Source organism: Cebus imitator, unplaced genomic scaffold (genome assembly GCF_001604975.1).
Source record: "Cebus imitator isolate Cc_AM_T3 unplaced genomic scaffold, Cebus_imitator-1.0 Scaffold675, whole genome shotgun sequence".
Classification (NCBI taxonomy): Eukaryota; Metazoa; Chordata; class Mammalia; order Primates; family Cebidae; genus Cebus; species Cebus imitator.
Genome location: NW_016107990.1, coordinates 253,346 through 263,143, shown reverse-complemented (window position 1 = coordinate 263,143; position 9,798 = coordinate 253,346).

Sequence of the window (9,798 nt, the reverse complement as noted above, 5' to 3'; positions counted from 1 at the left end):
GTGGGTGTGTTTGGTGTGTGTGTGGTGTGTGTGTGTGGTGTATGTGTGGTGTGTGTGTGGTGTGTGTGTATGTGTTTGGTGTGTGGTGTGTGTGTGGTGTATGTGTGTGTGTGTGTGTGTGGTGTGTGTGTGTGTGGGTGTGTGTGTGGGTGTGTGTGTGCGTGTGCGCACACGCACACAATGTGGAGGGTGAATTTCTTCCTCTCTCTAGCTATCCATGGTCCTCAGATACAGCTGCCCGGGGGAAGACTCTGGCAGGCTCTGGGCAAGTCAGAGGCATGAGCCTGCCCTGGGAATTCTCCAGCATCAGACAAGTGCCCAGTGGCAGAGAAGGGCAGAGTGGGGCCAGATGCCCATAGGAAGCACCCAAAGGGCAATGGGGGAGAAGTCTGATGGGGTTGGGGAGGAGGTGGGCTAGATTGAGGCCTTGAAGTGTGAATCTAGTATTGCCAGGCAGAGATAGTGGGGGCATGTGGGTGGGAAAGGATGTGCCTCTGGGGTTCCCAGCAAACTAGGGGTTTGCAGAAGAAGGAGGCCTACTGAAGAAAGAGACTCTACAAGCAGTGAGCTTGATTTCTGGGTGGCAGGACCTGGGGGCCAATTTCTGGGGTTAGTGGCTGCCCCTGTGAAGACACTTTTCTGTGTCCTGTGTCTTCAAACCTCCTTTGCCTCGAGAAAACCAGGAGCAAGGCCCAGGCAGCCTTAATCACAGCAGCCATCAACTACTGTGTGACTGAAGCCTTACTCATGTGGCTCCCAGAGACTCCATGGCAGCCCTGGGAGGGGCTGATGCAGACCTGGTCAGTTGCTGAGGCCTGGAGAGGGAGAGACTTGCCCAGGATCACACAGGGAGTCAGTGAGTTTGAACCAGGCCCTCCTTGCTCTAGTGAGGGGTCTGCAGAAAAGCAGTCCAGCCTGGACTCCTTGCCTCCTCCCACCAGACCACAGGGGCCCTGGGCATGGACGAGGAAGGGACAAGCTGCCCAGGTCCAAGGCCCCCATGCTCCTGGGGAATGATGTTTGGTGCTGGAAGTCCTTTTGATTTTCAAAGGAAAACCTCGACTCTTGTTGCCTGTTATAATAGATAATTTTGGGTAAAGAGTCAAGCAAGCCCTATTTGAATGTGGAGCACACATAAATTATCAGAGACGCCCTGGCTGGCCTGGGGGAGCTACCGCTGTGCTTCTTCCTAAGCTTGGTGACCTTGGGCAGGTCAGGGTCCATCTCCACGCCCAGGTATCCTCACTGGTAGAATGAATCGGAAAAGGAGTCACATCTCAGGGTTGTCCTGAAGATAAGGTTCATCACATGTCACATGGAATGGGATCTGGCCTAAGGAAGCTCCTCAATGTGACCTGTCACTGCCACTGCAAGTCTTGTCACCTCGCAGCACTATTCAGGGGAACACGAGCCATTTAGTTGCCAAAGAACTTGTCCAAGAGGGAGGGCATTACCCCTTCTTTCCTCCTCATTGCTCCCTCGCGGGGGCCTCCTGGGGAGGCCTGATCCTCTGGGAGCTGGAGACTGGTGACTCTACCTCCTAAATATTTCCAGAATCTGCCCCTGCTCTTCCATCTCCATGGCTGTGAGCTGAGCTTGGGGCTCCTAGACTTTCTCCCTTGGTTCTTTCTACCCCTAATTTCCGTCTGGTCTCTCCATTTCTAGAGCCTGAGAGATCGTTCCTACAGTGCAAATCTGGGCATGTCCTGCCTCTGCTGAGAGCCTCCTGTGGCTCTTACATGTTTGCCAGCACATGCCAGAGTGAACGTGGCTTTGCATATACTGTTGCCTCTGTCTGGAATAACCTTCTTCACACTTTGCCTCCTGGGGACTCCTATTCATCCTTCAAAACCCAGTGCAGACTCATCTCCTCTCAGAAGGCTTCCCAGACTGCCCTTTCTATCCCCAAGTCAAGATAACACGCCTGGCCCCTCATGCTGTCTTCTACGTTGTGTGGATCCCTCTGTCATTATTCAGTTTACACAACATGGCTGTCACTATTTTGCAACCTCCCTGAGGACCTTGGACCTACCTCGACCCTCTCACCTAGTCAATGGTCTGGCTCACGCCAGTCTGACCTAAACCGAATTTGTTACTAGTCAGATATGCCGGGGGATGTAGGTGTTACTGGCTCAGGGCCGCGCTGTGTGGCCTTGGACATGCCCTTTCCGTCTCTGGGCTGCAGCTGCAGCATCTCTGCAGTGAGGAAGCTGCCAGAGGCTGTTGGCTGTTCTGAGTTTCAGTAACTACCCAAGTCCTACCTGCCTGCTCCAGGGATGGACAAAGAGCTCGGGAGTCTCAGCTGCCTGGCAGACCACCTGCGTGTCAGGTCATCCACACCCGTGGGAACCAGCAGCGTTGTTCCCCAAGGCGACTAGTATCCTTGAGACAAAGGCAGGTTTGCAGAACTTAAAACTTATTTCTTTTCCCAAGAGAAATGGAGAAACCTCATTAAGCCAAGATGGAGAACTGGGTCACGGCCCAATGATGCCAAGCAGACGCTGCCACTTGGCTCTGTGAGCGAGGCAGGCTATTAAATTTCAGATATAAGAAATAATCTGCTCCCTGCATTCGCCTGATCACTTTATTAGCTGAAAAGATAAATTTAAACCACAGGCTCATAGCAAAAAGAAGTAAGTCCACATTCACCTCCTGATTAAACGGAGAGAAGCCAGCTAGAGCCAAGGACACTCAGCCCACTCAATTAATTAACGTTTATTACAATCAGAAAACAATCTAATTCAATTAAAATGTTTCCACAAAAGTAGTTTAATGACTTTCCCCATAATAAAGTACATTCAACTGAAGCATTTATTATGCAAGGCACAGTGTCATGACGGGAGCTGAAATGAGGGCTCTGATGTGGGCAGCGGGCTCCGAGGAAGGCAGAGCGCCTGGGTCGGTCCCTTGCTGAGGGAGGGAGGGGGTGCTTCTGGACACAGCAGTCCTCTAAAGAGCACACTGGCCCAGAGCTGGAGGCGCCCCCGATAGCGGCTTTTATCCTCACCCCCTACTTCCCATCGCAGCCCTGCCCCTTGTCAGTTTACCACTGTGCCTGACTCTCCCCCAGCAAAGGGTCCAGGTTATGCTGGGAGGAAGGCAGGCTTGGATTCAGAGGCGTGGACCCATTTCTGCCTCTGATGTGCTATGTCACCTTGGGCAGGTAGGAGGTGTTCAGAGAAATGACGTTAACCAGGCTTTCTGAAATCAGCCAGGAGATATTTGGAAGGCTGGAGAGACTGCCACTCAAAAGCTGCAAACAGCCTCTGACTCTCACGAGGCCGAGATTTGAATTCACAGTGTCTTTGTTCAGCAAAAATCCCCTGATGAGTCTTTGGCTATAAAAAGAGAACGTAAATACTTGCTCAGAGTTTGCCTTTCTGACCTAACAATATTTGAGCACTTACTGTTGCCAGGCAGTGGGCTACACACACTTGCTGGACTCTGTCCTTTAATCCTGACAATGACCCTGTGGGGTAGGAGTCCCATCGAAACCAAGGCTCAGAGGGTGGCTGAGGACGGTTTGCTAGACGTGGAACCTGGAGCGAAATCCAGATTCAGGCAGAGAGCCCCCTTACAAGCTCAGAATAGTGGGAGGGCCCGGGGGAGGAGGGGGTCTCAGAGTCACTGGACATGGGAGGTCTTTCCTTTTGAAAAGTTCTGTGGTGACTCTGTCACTTTGACCTTGAAGATCTGAATCTCTATTACCCACCCCCACCATGACTGCTGGGCTCAGCCCTTGCCCAGCATCCCAGGACGGCATGAATCAAGTCCCTTTTCATACAATTCAATCGCACCAACATTGACAGAACTGTATACACTGTCACCAGCATGGAGTATAAGTTTTAAAATAAGCTTTGTTAATTTGACAGGTGGAAAATGGGGTGCCAACAATGTGATCTTAATTAAAAGAAAACAGGCAGAGTCTGTTGCAGGATATACAGGACATGTTAATGGTGGTCATTTCTTTTTTTTGGGAGACAGAGTTTCGCTCTTGTTACCCAGGCTGGAGTGCAATGGCGTGATCTCGGCTCACCGCAACCTCCGCCTCCTGGGTTCAGGCAATTCTCCTGCCTCAGCCTCCTGAGTAGCTGGGACTACAGGCATGCGCCACCATGCCCAGCTAATTTTTTGTATTTTTAGTAGAGACGGGGTTTCACCGTGTTGACCAGGATGGCCTTGATGTCTTGACCTCGTGATCCACCCGCCTCGGCCTCCCAAAGTGCTGGGATTACAGGCTTGAGCCACCACGCCCGGCAATGGTGGTCATTTCTACATGGTGACCTAGGGGGTCAATTTTGTCTTCCACGTTTTCTACTATAAACAGGTATTATTTTTATAATCAATCAGAAAAAGCTGTTAATTTTTTATTTTAAGATATTCCATCTTAGGTTATTTCTCTTGTTTCTAGAAAGGTGAAACATTTGGTTTCTTCTGTGACCTCACTGTCCTCATCTATTAGTGTTTTACGTTCCTAATGATTTGTAACAGCTCTTTATAACTCAGATTTTTAACCCTATGTCTGTTACATGTGCTGAAATCTTTTTTCTTGGTTATTTACTTTTTGATTTTGTTTCTGCTGTTTTCCGTGGACAAAGGTTTATCCTCTTTAGTCAAACCTATTGATCTTTCCCTTTCAGATGCCTTCCACTGCTTCTGAGCTTACAAAGCTCTTTCCCAGCAAGAGATAAAACATGTGTTGACTTGGCATTCCTTCTAGTTCTTGGGATTTTTCTTTTCTCTCCTTTGTGGCATGTAACTTTTTTGATCTGTTTGGATTTATTTCAGCTTATAATATGCAGATTTTTTCCAAATAGCTAACCAATTGTATCAGCACAGCTTATTGAATAAACTTTTTTTCTTCTCATATGATGATGGCTTACTTATCCTATATTACATATACTAGTTTCATACTAGATTCTATTTTTAGGTTACCTATTCTATTACATTGATCTGATTTTTCTCGTACCTGTATCATACTGTTTTATTGATCATAGCTTTTCCATATGCTCAATGATGCCCTGAATTTCAAAAATTTCTGGGTTTCTTTCATCTATTCATTCCTCCAGGTGACTCTGAGAACCATTTTGTAAAGTTTCTCACTCCAGAAAAAAACCTGTTGAGATTTAAAGTTCAAATTTTATTAAAATTCAAGATGACCTGATAGTTCAACTCTGTATCTGTGCATCTCTTTTTATAGTTCTCAGAAGTAGTTTCTCATATTCTGTTGTTTAGCTATCCCTAAGAGAATGTGGCTGAATGCCTGAAGAAGTGGAAATACTAATAATACAATCTGTGTATATTATATAATGCTACTGTTTTTAGTGTGAGAAGCTGCCTTTTAAGAAATACTATGTCCATGATGTTTTTTGTTTTTGTTTTTGTTTTTTTGGGGGACAGAATTTCACTTTGTTGCCCAGGCTGGAGTGTAGTTCACAGCTCACTGCAGCCTCAGCCTCCTGGGCTCAAGTGATTTTCCCCCCTCAGCCTCCTGAATAGCTGGGACCATAGGCATGCACCACACCTGGCTAATTTTTGTATTTTTTTTTTTGTAGAGATGGAGTTTCACCATGTTGCCCAGGCTGGTCTCAAACTTCTGAGCTCGAGCGATCCTCCCAAAGTCCTGGGATTATAGGCATGAGCCACCACAGCTGGCCAATGATGTATTGTTAAGTGAGAAGAGCAATTTGCAGAGCATTGTACTCATGAAAATCTAATTTCTGTGGAACTGAAATTCTGTAGAGAGTGGAACCCTACAGGTATATGTCTTGTATATATTTGCTCATGCATGGAGCTCTTAAGGGTTGAGGACTTCACACCCTTGATTACCATGACAGGGTGGGAGTGGAGGGGGCAGGTGAATGGAGAGCAGATTATTAACCAAAAAGAGAAAGATAAAAAGGAAAATAAAGTTGCCAGTTGCTTCTGTGGTGGCTGGTGGCCACTTAGTTGCCTCTGTGGTTCCAGAAGCATTCTTGGTGGAGAGCCAACAAGTCTGCTTAGGGGCCTGGAGAGGAAACGTCTCAAAGGTGGCCAGTGCCCATGCATTGCATTGGCCTGGCCACCCTACAGGAGCTCAGTGAAGGTCTGATGGGGAAAGGTGCTGGCCCTACAGGTAAGCTGCGATCTGACCGCTCAGCCTGGCCAGCTTTCCTTCTCACTCACACACTCTGCCCACAGCAGGAAGCACTCCTGGGCTACTCCAGTCTGTCACAGTTGGAGCAAACACCCTTAGGCCTGAGCCTACCTACCCGCTGGTACAAAACCAAGCCAACAGACAAAGACTTGTAAGGTGGTGGGAGAACTGGCTTCAGGCCTCGGTTTGAATCTCAGCTGTGCCACTTACCAGCTATGCAACCTTGGGCCAGTTTCTTACCCACTCTGTTTCCTCATCTGTAAAATGGCTGTAGTGGGGATCAAATGAGGTAATGTGAGGGAAAGCCTGGCCCAGGGCCTGGCCCAGTGGAGCAGCCACGGGCAGTCCTCTTCCTCCTCTCTTCCTGCTAGTTGAGTCAGACATCAAGGACAGCAGGCAGAGCAGCTAAAGCCCCAGACTTCCGGGAGGAGCTCACGAGAAGGGAGGTGCACACACACACCAGGCCAGGAGCTGAATCTGCGCAGTGAGTTGGTGATTTCAGATGGATGTCACCCCAAAAGCTTCTTGGCTGAATGGGGCCCTGAAGAACAGGAGAAAAAGAACAGGAACAATGCCAGCGCAGAGAATTTCAATGCATGTCTTCTAGGCCAGCCTGGAGGGTGGGGGCTGCTGTAATGTCTGGTCAGCAAGAAGCATGAGAGGTGGAAGACATGGATTCAGCAACTGGATTTTCTTCTCTGGACACCAAGGAGCCACTGATGATACTGGGGTGACAGCCAGAGAGTGAGGGAGGACTGTCCCTTGCTCCAGGAAGCTGGGAGGTGGAGTCAGACTGCTGGAGGGCAAATCCTAGTTCCCTCACTAAGGATCTGGGGCAAACAAACACTCTCTGGTTTGTTTTCATGTGGGCAAAATGGGGATAATTCTAGAAACCACCTCACTGGATTGTGAAGATGAAATTAAGCTGTTCAGCTAGTCCATGGGAAGCACTGCCAGGGTTGGCTTTCCAGAGACGCACTCCTTTACCCTGGAAGAGGAGCATCTCAGCTCCTCAAGGCGTTCAACTTTGCCCCTCCCTGGGGGGCCTGGTGACTTTATCTTTCCACGTTCTCTTTACCTGAGGTACATTTTGCCTCCCATCTCCCATCCCAAGGCAAACATGAACCAGGGCTTGGAGCTTTTTGCTTTGTCTTTGATGCCAGCTCAAGTGTGGGTTGGTGAGCGATGGGTGGTCCTGGTGGGGAAAACCCGAGTCCCTACACCCCCCTTCCCGCAGGAGAGTTGCTTCTTTAGAGGACCCTGGTCCCCATAGTTGCAGATTCCTCAGAAGCCCTCACAGCGTTATCACTCAGCTTTCTGGTTGCTTCCATGCACCTCCCAGAGGGCAAGGGAGCCACTAGTTGGTGTGTGTGTGTGCACATACCTGTGCAGAGGGTTATCTGGGATCCAAGGAAGTCAGTTTGTGTCCAGGAAGCCTATTTCCTTTTAGAGGTTTGCAAATCTGAGAGAACTGGATCTTGGCAACCAATTCCCTCCTACCCCCCACCCAGTATGAAATCCAATTTGTAAGTTTCAGCTGTAATTGCCTTGAGCTGCTCTTAACAACTTGTGATCTGCCAACTGCAGTTCTTGGCTCCTATGGCACTAAAGTTCCTTTTCTTGTAGAGCAGAGTGCAAGCTCACTTAAGAGGAAGCATAATTTGCTGGGCCTTGGAGAAGAGGCAAAGAGCTCCTGGAGCAGAAGGTGCACACTTGCAACCCCAGGCAATGGAGACCTCCCCACACCAACTCACTCCAGGCAGGAAAGAAATCAAGATTCTCTGTGGCTTCAGTTGAAGGACCACCCTCTACAGCCATGGAGCTGCCAAAGGCCCCATCCACACGTCAGTGGCCCATCAACTCTGGCAACCCAGAGTCAGACAGGATGATGTCACTGAGGACCCACTCATGGAATTCCCAGGAATGAGTCCCATGCTGGGTAAGGTAATGGGGAAGGGGAATAGGATAATTCATCTCCAGGCTCTCCTGTTACACCAGAGGACAAAGCGATCCCACTGAATAGAAACTCAGGTGCTTTTTCTGGCCTTGTTCCACCTCTCCTGGAGTCTGGCTTGGGCAGTCCTGAACTGGTCCCACCATCCCCTGGCCTATATCCTTTCAGGGTTCCAGACGTTCCTGGGGGGTTGGGCTGCTTATTCTTGCGGCCCAATAACGAGATGCAGATGAACTGGGAGAGAAGGGAGTTTTTATTTCTGTAACCAGTTATAGGGAGAAGACCTGGAAATTATCGCCAGACCAACTCAAAATGACAGCTTCCCAGAGCTTCTACATCTTCTAAGCTATACGTCGTAAGTGTGTGTTCATCTAAAGACCTAAGTGACTAACTTCTTTTAATCTATCACTAAGGTCTGAGTCTTGAAGACCTTCCACTGGAGCCTCAGTAAATTTAATCCAGAGGGTCCAGGTGCTGGAATGATTACCCTTGTCTCCTGCTAAATCATGGAGGTGTGGGGAGTTCCTTCAGACCCCCAATAAACTTGTTTAATCCTGAATGGCTCCTGTTAAGAATTCCTTCATTATTTCATCACGCTTCAAACTCTCCGTGTGCTTTTGTTACGTCCCAGCCTTTCTGTAAGAGCACTGGCTCCTTCAGCTTTTAATGTTTAACTGAATCCCTCAGTTACGGAGGCCTGCGTTAGTGAGATCTGGCCTCCCCACAGGGTGGCACTCTGGCCAGCAGAGCTTCAGACAGCAGCCCTGCCCTGGCGTGCTCTGTTTCTGTGACCTCCCAACCCCAACTGCCTACCTTTTTCTTTGCTTCCTTTCCCGCAGAGGCCAGTTGTGCTGACAACTAGGAGGGAAGCCCGTGGGCTCTTCTCTGGCAAGCAGGCCATGAGGCGGCGGCAGGCAGGGCCTGTGTTCCTGGGGACCGTGCAGTCAGCCTTGCCGTTGACCCTTCCTCCTGGCTCAGGCAACACACAGAGCTTTTGGGTCCACACCAACGTGGGTTCTGTCATGCTGCTCCTCAGCAACATAACCTTAGGTCTGGCAGCCACTCTTCTGGGATATGCCTTAAAAAGAGCGTCTGCGAATTCCAGAGTGCTTGCTAGTAGACAAGAGCAGAGGCACTGGGTTGGAGACAGTGTCCACAGTAAGGGGTTTGGTGCTCTAAAATCTGCTCTAAATTTAGAATCTACACGTTTGGCCTTTCATCTGTTCTCCTCTAATAATGCGGCAGCTGTTGCTACCACTGCTGACCGCTGACCCTTCCTGCTTAAGCCAGGCAGCCTCTCTCTGTGCCACTGAAGGGTCCACACATTAGCTTGTCTGCCTTTGTGAGGCCCCTGTGTATCACTGTGTGTCAAAAACATGTGGCTCCTGCAGATGATGCAGGACCAGGCCCTGCCCCCGCTCATATTACCTGAAGGGCTCTTTCCACGGAGAGGGTCAGCCAGAGCCCGCTCACCAAGCCTCCCAACACGCAGTACAAACCCAGGACACCTGCAGGTGGCTGCTCACCAGGGGGCGATCTCACACAGCAATCTGCAGCCTTCTGAGGTCTGGGAAAAGCAGAATGCCTTTACTTTCTCTTTGGGGCCTGGTTTCCTCAAATTAGAGTGGGAATGCAGAGAAACAGAATCCATGTCAGCAGGTCATGAGGACCCAGAGTGCAGAAGGCACAGCGGCTGAAAGCCATCACT